The 15,948-nt window shown below is 34.7% G+C and overlaps 1 protein-coding gene across 1 annotated transcript in view; it reads left to right on the top strand.

The window, feature by feature from the left end:
* Positions 1 to 15,948, top strand: part of CCSER1 (coiled-coil serine rich protein 1) — a 699,033-nt gene that overhangs the window by 385,956 nt on the left and 297,129 nt on the right. The gene's annotated exons all lie outside the window — the stretch shown is intronic.

The following is a 15,948-nucleotide window of genomic DNA, read 5'->3' as shown; positions in this document are numbered from 1 at the left end:
GGTTTTACATTTGGATATTTTAATAATGCCCTTCAAATTATTGCCTAATATTTAGGTGAGCTTCTCTAAATATAAAATATATGGTATTATCATCATTCTGGATATTTCTACTCTTGAGTCTATTTTATCAACACATATAATATTGTTTTCCAACACATATAATATTGTTTTCATAAGTCAGACCATCTCTCTTTCCTATATTTTACCTAGAATTGTACTTCTAAGAAGTGTATGTGGTGTTTCAATATATTTTACATTATTTTAATTACTAATTAAGTAATATTTTATAATTAGAATATAATATATAATAGGTATGTAATATATAAATATATGTTTGATAAATATACGTAAACATATACTATTTAATAGCCCAGGATTTTAATCACCTGCTATATTTTTTAATTCTGGAAATGAAGTTTTTGATAAAAACATGTGATGATAGAGTGCATATTTATCTCCCTATTGCTCTTAGAGCAAAGTCCATATCTCTTAACATGTCTTTTAAGAGCCAGGAAGATCTGGTTTCTGCTTTCTATTCAAGCATTGTCTTTTTGTTTTGTTTTGTTTTTTTTTGTGGTACGTGGGCCTCTCATTGCTGTGGCTTCTCCTGTTGTGGAGCACAGGCTCCGGATGTGCAGGCCCAGCAGCCATGGCTCACGGGCCCAGCCGCTCCGCGGCATGTGGGATCTTCCCAGACCGGGGCACGAACCCGTGTCCCCTGCATCAGCAGGCAGACTCTCAACCACTGCGCCACCAGGGAAGCCCCAATATAGTCTTTTGAAACATTTTTATATCTAGAATTTCAGATACTTGATTGCACCATTTTCTTCCAAATTATTATTTGTCTCCTGCCTTTAACTTTTTCTCTGTCCACTGCTGTTATGGTTCATCAATTTCTTCTTATTCCTTTCACTTCTGACCTGCTCCCTTACTAAATTCCATCTGAAATTCAATTTAGCCACCATTTGTCATTGATTTCCCAGCCATTCTATTAACATGTAGAATTACATCTTTGTTATAAATCCTGATCTGAACTTCAAATGTACTCACAGTGCTACACAAGACTTTTTTTATCTAACCATTTTCCTCTCTTTTCCCTTAAAGAATAATATGAATATTTTCTCTCCTCAAATTCTGTTCTTGCCATTTCCCTTCTCTTTCTTAATCCTTGTGTGTTTAGAAATTTTTTTTTGGTTCTAGTTTCTCATTTAATGAATAGTTTAGCAGGATATGTAATTATTATGTTTCTGGAGAGAAAAAGAATTGTCCAGTCTCCTGTCTGAAAGTGGGCAGGATGATTTGGCTCTCTTGCTTGGGGTAACCCTTTCCTGCAGGACTTTAGGTTTAAAACTTCCTCCACTGTGCCGTCAGTTCCCATTCCTGTTTTTGCTTTTCATTTTCCATTCTTCATCTTCTATTGTTTCCTCTCTTTCTTTTTATCCTTGTAAGCTAACACCTTTTTGATTACTCTATACAATTGTTTTAGTGAGGTTTTGGGAGAGACAACTGATAAATGCATTTAGTCAATCAACCATGTTTAATAGAAAGGGCCTAGTTTTAAAAATTATACTCTATCATAATGCCGCCCAAATATTATAGGATGGATTTGAATAAGTTATTGAGAAAATGATAATACCTTATATTGACACCCTGATCTGTGTCTTTTACTTTGATAGAACCCTTTTTTTTTTTTTTTTTTTTTTTTAGGCTGCATTGGGTCTTCGTTGCTGCATGTGGGCTTTCTCTAGTTGTGGCAAGCGGGGGCTGCTCTTCATTGCGGTGCGTGGCCTTCTCATTGCGGTGGCTTCCTGTTGCGGAACACAGGCTCTAGGCTCCTGGGCTTCAGTAGTTGTGGCGTGTGGGCTCAGTAGTTGTGGCTCACGGGCTCTAGAGTGCAGGCTCAGTAGTTGTGGCACATGGGCTTAGTTGCTCCACAGCATGTGAGATCTTCCCAGATCAGAGACCCAACCCATGTCCCCTGCATTGGCCAGGCAGATTCTTAACCACTGTGCCACCAGGGAAGTCCCTATAGAACTCTTTATACATCATTTCATCTAACTTTCCCAATGGAACCTGAAGTGACATTATTTTCATTTAGAAGATATAACATGAGTTAGACTTGTTACTTTTTACAAATGGCATAATCTGAAGCTAAATACTCTCTTACAGCTTGTGAATAAAAGACAAAAAATTACTTTGAAGACTTATAAGAATGAAGAGTTAATATATGTAGATTATAGTGTTAGTTTTCTATTGCTTTCATAATAAATTACCACAAACTTAGTGTTTAAAACAGTACAAATTTATTATAGGTCAGAATTCCAACATGGGTCTCATTTAGCTAAAATCAAGCTGTCCGCAGGGCTGCTTTCTTTTCCAGGGGCTCTGGGGAAAATCCATTCCTTGCCTATCCCCGTATCTATAGAAACCACCAACTTTTTTTGACTCATGATGTCCCGACCTCCATCTTCAAAGCCAGAAAAGGCAGGTTGAGTCCTTGCCATGTCATCTCAGACTGGCCCTATCTTTTGCCTCTTCTCCCATATTTAAGAACTCATGTGATTATATTGGATCTACTTGGATAATTTAGGACGATATCACATGTCAAGGTCAGTTGATTACCAACTTTAACTGCATCTGCAACTTTAATGTTCTTTTGCTAGGTAACATATTTGCAAGTTCCAGGTATTAGGATAGGAGCATCTTTAGGAGGTCATTGTTCTTCCTAACACAAGTCACTAAGAAAATTCCTGACATAGACTATTAATAAATGGACTCTATTACTATTTATTCAACAAAATATTTATTAAATTCTAATCCCACATGTATTATTTATATTTCCATTAATTATCTAATTCATAGGAACCCTGGAGGTTGGTGAGGCAGGTATTACTCAAGCTTTCAAATATTTCTTCTGGCTTAAAATATTGGTACTAGTGATATGGCAATGGAAACCATAATCTTATCTTTATACTTTGAGTGCTTATAAAAGTTATAAATATTGTGTTATCTATGACTGTTCACTTGCTAAATGGAAAGCTAATTGTCTAAAGTTTTTTTTTTAATCAAGTTGCATCAGCAGGTGGACTCTCAACCACTGCGCCACCAGGGAAGCCCTAAAGTTTTTTTTTTTAATCAATAAAATAAATAACATCTCTACTACTTAAAATGGTTTATAGTTTTAAAATATAAAACTAAAGAAAACATGCTAATACTTATTTTCAGTGTTAGGTCACAGAGAAGACTAAATTTTATACATGCAGAACTACAAGTTTACTGTTGTTAAAATTATCTTGTTTTAATAATAAAACTGAGATACGCAAATAATATTTTCAAGAGCTTTGTTTGCTTGTGTTTAATGCAGGCCTAGCAGGTCTGCTAATATTTTTGCAATGAGCATAGTCATTTAGAGCAATTCGGAGGAAACAACTCTACTAAGTGTTTTCTGATCTAACTTTTTTTTTTTCCTATGGGAGCAATTATTCTACAAAGCGACAAAGTGACAAGGGCAAAAACCTAGCTACCAACAGCATAAAATTACTTCTTTATTTCAGAGTTTAAATTCTCGATCTAATTAATAGTCTGAAATTGCATGACAAGCTTTTCCATTTAGACAATTAACATATTAATCTATTTCATGTGGTATCCATCTGCTCATATATAATTTTTCAGAAAGACTATCCATACCTCCTTGCACTCCTGTCCCATAGCTATTTTCAAAAGCAATATATAATTACTAGATGATATAAAATACTAATATACATCACCTGGGGGCAGTTATTGGCTTTCAGAAAAGAAAAATTACAGGCAAATCTTTTTGCAAATCTCTAAAACTCAGATATTGAGGGATAATATTAGAGTAATTCATTTTCCAATTCAGGTCATCCCATAATTGAACTTTTTGTGTAATATGGCAAATCGAGCCTTTTGTGGGGAAGGGAGGGTAATTTCATTCATAGGGAAGGAGGAGTTTCAAAAAAAGATGAGTAAAGTCCTACATAGTTCTATAAATTGAATTATCACACAGGTCTTCTCTCTTCTTCCCTTTGTCAGTCTGCAGCAAAAATGAGTAAGGGAAAATAAAAGTGAAGAAAAAGGTCACAGCAGTTTTAAAAAAAATAATCATTTTTATATAGCAAATAAAATCAGGTTTGTTTGTGCCTCAGTTAGAGTTCCCATTTATTGGAATGCAAGGGAGGCTGTTAAAGTATTTTTCAAAATAAAATATTAAAAAATAAAATTATACACACACAATTTTGCCACTGAATATTTTAAATAATATCACCTGTGTAGTTAATGGATTATTTTTGAAGCTGGTTCTCCTGCTTACTGTGTGACCTCAGGAAAAGTATTTACTCTTTCTGTACCTTGGTTTCCTCATGTGTAAAATGTGAAGTGTTGTCAACCAGAGAAACTCACCTAAGCCTTGGTGTGCAGAGTTGTTATTGCAGATAAGACATATACTTAAGTATGCAGCACCTGTGTGACTGACCTCAGCTATTCAGATTCCAGCACCCCGCCCCCCAGCAAAAAACAAGCATTCACTGTAAATTGCATCATTAGTTTAAATATCTGATCAGATGGGTACTGCAGCCCAGGGCCTCTGGCATATAAAAACACTCTTATCAGGCAGAATATTATAAGGACTCAGAACTCATTTCCCAGGAGCTGGCCAAGGGCCAGTCCTGAAGATATGCCTTTTTTTGGGAATGTACAAGGTTTGAACAACACAGACCTGCTGAATTAACACTTTACTTCACAAGGCCCCTGAATAAACACTCTCAACTCTTTATATTACAGGTTATATCAAAAATAGTCAACAGCAAAGGCACAGATATTTGCTACAAACTATTTAAATTTCTGTTACTATGTATAACACATTGTAGCCTCTATTAGTAAAAACTGTCCAATTGTATTTATTTTGCTTGAAAATGCATTTGCTTTTTAAAAAGAAATTAAGATTTAAAACAAAATATCTTGCTGAACAGAATCCTTGCGGGAAAGTGAATTCTGATTAATTATGTACTTTATTTACAAAGAATTAACCAGCAAGACCTTTTCATTTATACTTCTTCATTAGAAATAATTCTCAAATATTTTAGAATTATTTTATAACCTGCAGAAATCTGCTTTAATATCTTATAAAATAAATTGCATAATATTTTCATCTAAAAACATTAATTCAAACAGCTGCAAAATATGAAAAGTGGGTTAATAAATATGTAGTAGCATAAATAATTTAATCTGTAATGCTATATTACATATTTATAGTGCCTCAAATTACTCCCATCAGCTACATTAGAATATATGGATGAATCAGCATCAATCTACAAAAAAGGTGGTTAAAGAAAAAATTTAAACACTTTAGTTATTAGCACATGTAAAAAATAAATGGAACTATAAGATACTAATGAAAGAAATCAAAGACGACACAAACAGAGAAATACCATGTTCTTGGATTAGAAAAATCAATGTTGTGAAAATAACTATACTACCCAAAGCAATCTACAGATTCAATGCAATCCCTGTCAAATCACCAATGGTATTTTTCAGAAAATTAGAACACAAAAGTTTTATAATTTGTATGGAAATACAAAACACCCTGAATATTCAAAGCAATCTTAAGAAATAAAAATGGAGCTGGAGAAAACAGGCTCCCTGATTTCAGACTATGCTACAAAGCTACAGCAATCAAGACAGTATGGTACTGGCATAAAAACAGAAATATAGATCAATGGAACAGGATAGAAAGCCCAGAGATCAACCCATGCACCTGTGGTCAACTAATCTATGTCAAAGGAGGCAAGGATATACAATGGAGAAAAGACAGCTTCTTCAATAAGTGATGCTGGGAAAACTGGACAGCTACATGTAAAAGCATGAAATTAGAACACTCCCTAACACCAAACACAAAAATAAACTCAAAATGGATTAGAGACCTAAATGTAAGACCAGACACTATAAAACTCTTAGAGGAAAACACAGGAAGAACACTCTTTGACATAAATCACAGCAAGATCTTTCTTGACCCACCTCCTACAGTAATGAAAAGAAAAATAAACAAATGGGACCTAATTAAATTTAAAAGCATTTGCATGGCAAAAAAAGCCATAAACGAGATGAAAAGACAACCCTCAGAATGGGAGAAAATATTTGCAAATGAAGCAACTGACAAGGGATTAATCTCCAAAATATACAAACATCTGATGCAGCTTAATTCTATGTCAAAGGAGGCAAGGATATACAATGGAGAAAAGACAGCTTCTTCAATAAGTGATGCTGGGAAAACTGGACAGCTACATGTAAAAGCATGAAATTAGAACACTCCCTAACACCAAACACAAAAATAAACTCAAAATGGATTAGAGACCTAAATGTAAGACCAGACACTATAAAACTCTTAGAGGAAAACACAGGAAGAACACTCTTTGACATAAATCACAGCAAGATCTTTCTTGACCCACCTCCTACAGTAATGAAAAGAAAAATAAACAAATGGGACCTAATTAAATTTAAAAGCATTTGCATGGCAAAAAAAGCCATAAACGAGATGAAAAGACGACCCTCAGAATGGGAGAAAATATTTGCAAATGAAGCAACTGACAAGGGATTAATCTCCAAAATATACAAACATCTGATGCAGCTTAATGTCAAAAAAGCAGACAACCCAGTCAAACAATGGGCAGAAGGACTTCCCTGGTGGCACAGTGGTTGAGAATCTGCCTGCTAATGCAGGGGACATGGGTTTGAGCCCTGGTCTGGGAGGATCTCACATGCCGTGGAGCAACTAGGCCCGTGAGCCACAACTACTGAACCTGCACATCTGGATCCTGTGCTCCGCAACAAGAGAGACCGTGATAGTGAGAGGCCCGCACACCGCAATGAAGAGTGGCCCCCACTTGCCACAACTAGAGAAAGCCCTCACACAGAAACGAAGACCCAACACAGCAAAAATAAATAAATTAATTAATAAAACTCCTACCCCCAACATCTAAAAAAAAAAAATGGGCAGAAGACCTAAATAGACATTTCTCCAAAGAAGATCTGCACTTGGCCAAGAGGCATATGAAAAGATGCTCAACATCACTAATCATTAGAGAAATGCAAATCAAAACTACAGTGAGATACCATCTCATACCGGTCAGAATGGCCATCATCAAAAGATCTACAAACAATAAATGCTGGAGAGGGTGTGGAGAAAAGGGAACCTTCTTGCACTGTTGGTGGGAATGTAAATTGGTACAGCCCCTATGGAGAACAGTATGGAGGTTCCTTAAAAAACTAAAAAGAACTACCATATGACCCAGCAATCCCACTACTGTGCATATACCCTGAGAAAACCATAATCCAGAAAGACACATGCACCCCAATGTTCATTGCAACACTATTTACAATAGCCAGGAAATGGAAGCAACCTAAATGTCCATCAACAGATGAATGGGTAAAGACGATGTGGTACATATATACAAGGGATTATTACTCAGCCATAAAAAGGAATGAAATTGGGTCATTTGTAGAGACGCGGATGGACCTAGAGGCTCTCCTACACAGTGAAGTAACTCAGAAAGAGAAAAACAAATACCGTACATTAACACGTATATGTGGAATCTAGAAAAATGGTACAGATGAACCTATTTGCAAAGCAGAAATACAGACACAGATGTAGAGAACAAACGTATAGACACCAAAGGGAGAATAGGGGGTGGGATGAATTGGGAAATTGGGATTGACATATATAACTACTATGCATAAAATAGATAACTAATGAGAACCTGCTGTATAGCACAGGGAGCTCTACTCAGTGCTCTGTGGTGACCTAAATGGGAAGGAAATCCAAAAAAGAGGGGTTATATGTATATATATAACTGAGTCACTTTGCTGTACAGCAGAAGCTGACACAACACTGTAAAGGAACTATACCCCAATTTTAAAAAAAATTGTAATATTTTATTCAAGGAAAAAAAACTTTTTAGAAGGCCAATTCAACTGTTCATTTTTGTTAAGAGCATTCAATAGAAAAATAGAATGATGAGGTAATCACTGTGAGACAGTAAGGAAAGAAGACCTGGTCCAGATCTGTTTGGTTAGGTTCTACTTGATGCAAGTTTCATACCTTGTTAAGAAGGAAAAATATATTGTGTGTGCATGTGTAGGAGAGAGAGGGAGATACATATGTTGTGTGGTTATATATAATTAGTACCTAACATTTTGTCAAGAATTATTTTGGGAGAAATTCCTTTAGTGGAAATAACTTAGGTTTTGATAACAGAAAATAGGGGTCCCAAGTTAACCCCCTGCTCTCTGTGTGACCTTGTGCAAAATATTTACCTCCTTTTTTACCAAAGTATTTTACACCTCACTTTCTTCATCTGTAATTTGAGTTGAGTTTAGGTAAGGAAGTTCAGTTTAGGTAGAGGAAGGTATGCCCTGGCATGTATCTAAACTGTGTTCTAAAACACAAATTACCAGAATTTTGAAATGCCTTGACATGTTTGCCTTGCCTGACGTATGAGCAGCACGGGCTTGCCAAAAGTACATTTGCACGGGAACTAATTGATCCTCTGCAAGAGAACTCCTTGTATATCTAGACAGAGTTAGGCAAAAAAGAAGCTTCCTATTACTGCAGAGTCTTGGTGTTTGCGAGGAAATTAGTGATTCTTTGTGAAGTTTTGGTAGAAGTAGCAGGGATTCATGTGTATTGCGGTACTTTGGCAGTATCTGACAGCGTGGGTATTACCAAATGGGGAATGGTTGATCAATTTCATGAGCTGAGTAGTTTTCTTTTCTTTTTTCTTCATATATAAAGAAAATATGTGCTTCTTAATGTGCTTCTTAAAGCACAAGCGTTGGTAAAATATGTTTCATGGGAATAAAACTGCTACTCCACAAGATTAATATATCTGACCTATTTATATATTTATATACATCCCAATAGCATATTAATTCCAATTGAACTTCTGATTATTAGTATTAATGATAAAAAACTGTCATGTATTTAGGGTCTGCTATATGTCAGACACTATGCTAAATACTTTATCTCATTTAACTTTCACAAAAACATGATGAGATTTATTTTCTCTTACTATCCCATTAAAAAAAAAATCCTAATTGAGTGATGTCTATTTAGATGTTCCAATACATCTTAAATTTACTCAGAAGATGTGTTGGCAAAGAATAGTTTTTAACACAGTTCTACTCCACTTTGCTAATTTTCAAAAAAATTGAAAAACTTGACCCTCATATAAATACAAATGAACAAAGTCATCGGTTTTATTCAACTAATTAATAAATGAGATAATTACAAGATGCTAACACTGGTTTAAAGGAGAATTTGCAAAACTGAGGTTTATATACTGAATCAATCAAGGAATACTGAAATAAATTTCCTAATAGATGCAAAATAATATCCTACAGGGCAATAATGTATAACAGTTGAGGTTATTCTTTTCTCTCAGACGGAAAATAATCACTTCTGTAAAGGACAATATTCATTTAGATTATTATGGACAGGAATGATTTACATTGCTTTTAGACAAGATCATTTTGCACTGCTAACAGTTTTGCACAAATTAACTTCACAATTTTTTTATGTATAAATTTCATGGAACGAGGAACCATTCCTGAAACCTTTTCAGGAACTTTATTGACATTGCTAGTACAATGCTGTGGTAGGCAGAATGATGCCCCCTCCAGAAATACCTATACTCTGATTCCCATAACTATGTAACTATGTTACCATACATGGCAAGAGGGACTTTGCAGGTGTGATTAAGTTAAGGATCCTGAGATGGGAAGATTATCCCGAATCACCTCGTTTGGTTCAGTGCAATCACAAGGGTTCTCAAAAATGAAATTGAGAGACAAAAGAAGAATCAGTGTCAGAATGCAGTAACGTGAGGAGAACTCAACACTCCATTTCTGGCTTTGAAAAAAGAAAGGAGGCCATGAGCCAAGGAATGCAGGCAACTTCCAGAAGCTGGAAAAGGCAAGGAGGGGGATTCTCTCCTGTAACCACAAGATAGGAACACAGCCTTGCCAACATTTTGATTTTAGCCCAGTGAGACCCATGTCAGACTTCTGATCTACTGTAAAATGATATGTTTACATAATTTTAAGCCACTAAGTTTGTGGTAATTTGTTAACAGTTAACCTAGGAAACTAGTACAAATGCCTAACAAAGTACATACACAATAAGCATCTGTTGAATGGATAAATTACTTAATGGTTGAATAAATGTAACTTGTTCAAGACATGTAGTTAATATGGGGTGGGTCCTGGGTCAAGCCTTTCATGTCTGTCCCTACAACCCTTGCTCTTACCCGCTAAGTTCCTCTTTTCTTATGCAGTCACAATAGTATCCTTCAAATTATTTCCTGAGACTTTTTTTTCCTGGAGAATAGTCTATAAAAATATGTAGAAAACCATAAATTCTCAAGAATTCATTCTAATAAGCAAATGGCCCATAGTCAATATTACTGTTTATTTTTTATAAAATTGTTTTAAATGATTAATATTTAGAATTTTTGTATTTATAGGTTTTCTTTTTAGTATTGCAAAGGGAAACCTGATGATGCTGAAATTTACACTATTGCTATATCACATTGCCTCTATTTCCTGTATTTCCATAAATATATTTAATATATATTTTTTGAAAAATATCTTTAGAGAAGACTCTAAAGCTGAGAACTTAAGTGCCTAGTTATTGAGGACCCATTCTTCTAATAATCTTCTACTTTAAAAAGAAATTTTTTTTCAATTTGACATCCTTCAATGTGGGACAACATAGCAAAGATTTTAAGGAAAAATGTAAAACTGATAAATGTTTTCATTGTTGCCTTGCAAGGAAACTGTGCTTTAAAATTTTACACCCAAATATAGTAGATGTTTTAAAATATCAAATTTTTAAATTAATGAGTAGTTAAAAAAATAAACTGTCTCTTCTTTGCACCACATAAGACTTTTAAGATTTAAATTGTTTTAGAGTATATTTGTTAATACTCGTTAACTAAATAGCAAATGACAACATAGTATGATTGGCAAAACATCATTAGAAATTTTTATAAAAAAGAAAAATTATAAATATTTGGATTTTCAAATTTATTACTGCTTAAGTCTGTGAACTCCAATTCTAGAAATCTCAAGGCAGGAAATCATGAAATTTACTGAAGGTCATGACTTTGCCAGATTGCACTGGATTGTTAAGAGCTAATTTATAGCACCACAATCACATTTATTTTTCTTTCTCTTCCCCTAAGATCTGAGTTCTTTAAAAGAACGATGTATACTTTATTCCTAGTTCTCTGGCAGATACATAGTACATAGTAACTAAATATGTGTGATATGGATTATATAGTACATAAAAAGGGAACTCTAATTCTTTTGTTTGTAGTAATTTTTTAGTAATCATTCTGAATAAATTAAATCAATTGGATATTTAGACCCTCACTTTTGCATATAGTCTAGCTCATACAAGATAAAGATCAAGAAAGGATAAGCATGTGTGATAACACTAACACAATTTATTCTTAATTATCCCATATCATTTTTATATGTTTGTACAGATATATGTAGATATAAAGAAAATAACTATAAAGGATAAAATAATGCCCTTCTGATTTATACAGGTAGAGTCGAACTCAGAATGAGATGCTGGAGTCAATTGAAAACACGGTATGACTCTAAATACATGAGAAATGACTGGTCTGCAAATAAGCAGAGTCTATGTCATGGTTTTGTAAATACTGTGGAAATGGAATATAGTCCCTACCCATGAAGTAGATTATAATCAGGAAGGATTGGTGCGATAAGGCAAATATACCAGTAACTAAAATACAAGGAAAGTGTGCTAAAGAACAGTGAACATACAGAGATACGAGAGTCAAAGGAAAAAATTGTTAAGTTGGGTAGAATAGAAAAACATTTATTAAAATTAGAATGGGAGTCAGAGTGGGAGTTAAGCCTGAAGGATTTATCGAGTAAGGATGATGGGGTTAGGGAGAAAAATCCTAGTATAGTACTACACCTCCAGAAAAAGACTTAGTTTTCTGCTTTAATGTAAATTTCAAGGCCAGAAATTAGCTCAAATTTTTCTCCACACCACTTCAGATATATTTCTCTCTATTTTGCATGCTTCTTTTCCACATTTTCTTTGCTTCTAACTCTAAAATAAACCATCTTTCCTGCTGAGAATAACCTGTCCTATTCGGAGCTTATCTATTTCTACCTTCTCTATTATCTTTCTTCCCATTTACCTTCCTTATCATTTTCATCTTTAGTTTTTACTATTTTTTTTTAATCTTTGGTTTAGACTCAACACCCTGAAATCATTTTACCAGTTTTTCTCTAGTAACTGAATTTTTCCATTCCAAGTGATCTTGATTCACCTCTGACAGTGGCTCTCTAACCACTGCCTAAATGTCAGGCTCTTTTTGGCTCTTATTTGGACTGGTACAATGGCCTCCTGGTATCCTTCCCTTAAATATCTGTTCCCTTTTATGCATTTAGATTAGTCATCTTGGAATACATCTCCATTCATATTGCTACCGAAGCACAGAATTCAGATAGCTTCCAAAGAATTAACATTTCACTGTGCCATAATTTTTTAGAATCGATTTTTCTCAGACTGATCAATAATCAGTCTTCAAGGTTTAGAATAAAATGTTCTTGTTCAGGCTTCCCTGGTGGCGCCGTGGTTGAGAGTCCGCCTGCCGATGCAGGGGACGCGGGTTCGTGCCCCGGTCCGGGAAGATCCCACATGCCGCGGAGCGGCTGGGCCCGTGAGCCATGGCCGCTGAGCCTGCGCGTCTGCAGCCTGTGCTCCGCAACGGGAGAGGCCACAGCAGTGAGAGGCCTGCGTACCGCAAAAAAAAAAAAAAAAATGTTCTTGTTCAATTCTTCTTCTGTAGCTACAGACAAAAACAAATGTGATTGCCCTCTTCTAAACTCCTGAAAGTAACTGCCTTGAATCACTGTAATTCCTATTAGCCCAAACTTCCACTAGCATTTTAAAGTTATCCTCTTATCTTGTAATATCTAAAGAGCAAAGATTACAAGATTTACATATATTCACACTACTAAAATAGCACTTTACACATTATAGGTACTGAATAAACATTAATTCAAGGGTTTAATTTGTCTTAACTTTAAATATCTTTGGGATTCCTACATTTGGTGAAGAGTTTCTTTACTATATTTTCTGTTAAATGTTGAAAACAAAAAGGCAGTGTATGTATTGCTGTCATCAAAAGTTGTAACTGTTTTTGTATTTTTTTTCTTTTTTAATCTGTAGGTTTATTAGGTTGAAAAAGAGTTCCACGTACCAAGGACATGTTAGTGATAGTAAGGTATTGTTTAAACTATAAGAAATATTTTATTTGAAAGACTTGGATTTTAGTAGTTTACAAAAATCTAAAGAAAAAAGCAGAACCAATATAGCAGAAACTGGACATTTTTTTTAATTCCAAAAATGTTCAAATATATCACATGATGATGATTAAAGTATTGATCTATTCTTACATTAATTAAAATATTGCTATTTCATGAGTTCATGATATAAAGCCCTGGCATGTTCCTCCCATTCATCAAATATCAAAGAATGACAAGCTGTACAGATATATAATTACTCAACGTTCTTTATTTTTATAAAATGTTGGGTAGCCTATTTGAGAGCATTCTAAAAAATATTATCACACACTATTTAAAATAGAAAATTCCTGGCAAAATAAGTGAAGTATGGCTGACAGAGTAGATTTCTGCTATGTTTTAGATATGTTATTATCTTCCTTATTTTGAAATACCTCAGATTATTAGAATGGCCCCATTATGAATTAGCCAGGTGGCATTGTGTTACCTATTGAAACTTCACTCTATGAAGAAAGCATTGAATTTGAACTCACATATTGTTTCTCCCTAATTGCAGGCTTGGAAGTTTGATTATATTATAGGCCTTAAAGGGGGTGTTAGACTTTGGGTCAGTAATATCTATTCATTTTTTTTTGGTGTATTTCTATGTTCATTTAATAGATGAAAAAAATGTTTATAGTGGTACAGAGAGAAATAGTTACAGGTACATATGTCTGTGTGTGTGGAGGCAGGGGTAGGTGCAAGAGTGTGTGAAATACCCCGCAGAAATTATATTCAACTTTGTGACCTCACTTCCTTGTTATGAATGAAGTGTCTATTCTGAGGATATATAAACTTCTTTGTTACTTTAACCTTAATATTTAGAGTCCTGGTAACAATAGGCTGTTCAGCTCTTATACGGAAAGCACTTCCTTCTTTGTAACTGCTAACTGATGATTAATTATCTAATGCCTATAGTTCCTATTACTTTGTATTTTTATCTAGTGTTCCATTTTCTTTTCATCTATTGAATTAAAGTATGAAACCTTAAAGCTCACAGATGATGTCGTATAATTCTTGTATCCTCTGAAATTCCTAAGAGAGCACGCTGCACATATGAGGCTATACGGTACAGCTGGCAGAGCACGTAGTTTCAGGTTCAGAAGCCTGGGCTCAAATTCTGGTTTTACAGGTTAACTGAACGCATTTGGGAAAAATCTCACTCTTGTTGACTCCAGTTACCTCTTCTATAATATTAGGCTGTGGGGATAAGGTTTCTTGATATTAAGTGAGCACGTTTGTACGAAACAGTTTTATAAATTATGCATAGTTTTAATGTATGTTGTAGAATTCTTTGTTAGATAAAATTTCCATATTAAATGAAGAATATAATTTAAAATACATAGAGAGTTATTAATGATTGCAAAAAGCTGCTGTCTCAATAAAGCTTACTCTGGATTTGTTTTATCATATCAGAACACAGGAAAACTAAGTATGTTACAACTCATTTAGTTGTTCCAACTTAAAAACCAAATAGAAAAACAAACAAAACCCTGTGATTCTAATGTCATCAGTTAAATAAATCATAGAGGCCCTTTTAATTCTATCAAAATCACTAACTCTTTTGTGTTTCATATACTATGGTGCTTTCTCCCTGGATGTTATAATAATATTACCTTTCTTCATTCCTGAACTCTGCTTAGATGCTTCTCCTCCGTGATCCCATAACAACATAGCTACTTCCTATCATAGTGTGTATTATATTCACGTTGTTCTATACTTGACTGTTTAGTCCACATGACCAAAAGCTATGTGAGAGAAGGAATCATGTCTGTCTTGTTCACTAATGAATCCAAATGATTGTCTCAATGTTTAGCACAGACTTAGTAAATATTTTTCGAATACGTGAATGCAGATTTATAGCCTAATTTAATACAAACAGGCTTATTTTTAAATGGCTGTATTTCAGAGGAATAAAAATCTTTACAATCCAAATTTAAATAGTCTTTTGAACTTATTCTTTGGAGACGTGTCTATTGACATTTACTAGACAAATTTGCTAAGATTCCTCTTTCTGAAGAAAAGGGAAAAAAAAAGAACACCTCTTTCATTGACTTTTTAACTGATAAGAAAAGGGTCTACATGGCTTCAATGATGTGATGATCATGGCTCTGAATCCCTCTGCTGGCTTTCACTCCATGTGTTGGCTCAGGTTCTCAGGTAGACTCTCTTCACACAGCTTTTCTTAGGACCAAACGTTACTTCTTTCCACTCATACTCTCATTGGAAGCTTGGCCCACTCTCCCATGGTACATATATAGATACGTATGGAAGGATTTAACTGCCTGTTTGATTCTAGTGCCTATCCTTTGGCCAATTACTACAACAAAGGTATGGCTAGGGTAATGTTATTAGACATCCTCATCACATTCTACTAGGACAGTAGACAGTCTCAAAGGACTAAATACACTGGGGAAGGAGGGAAGACATGCAAGACAGGTAAAAAAGCATTTCCCCACTCCATCGTCTTTCGTCAGCTTTGCCTTTACATAGCAAAGGAATAGAAGTACTTCCACTGAAGTTTTCATCTAAACCATCTACCCTTGT

The sequence above is a fragment of the Neophocaena asiaeorientalis genome, unplaced genomic scaffold (assembly GCF_003031525.2).
Source record: "Neophocaena asiaeorientalis asiaeorientalis breed wild unplaced genomic scaffold, Neophocaena_asiaeorientalis_V1.1 scaffold7, whole genome shotgun sequence".
Lineage (NCBI taxonomy): Eukaryota > Metazoa > Chordata > Mammalia > Artiodactyla > Phocoenidae > Neophocaena > Neophocaena asiaeorientalis.
This window is presented reverse-complemented; position numbering and strand designations above follow the sequence as displayed.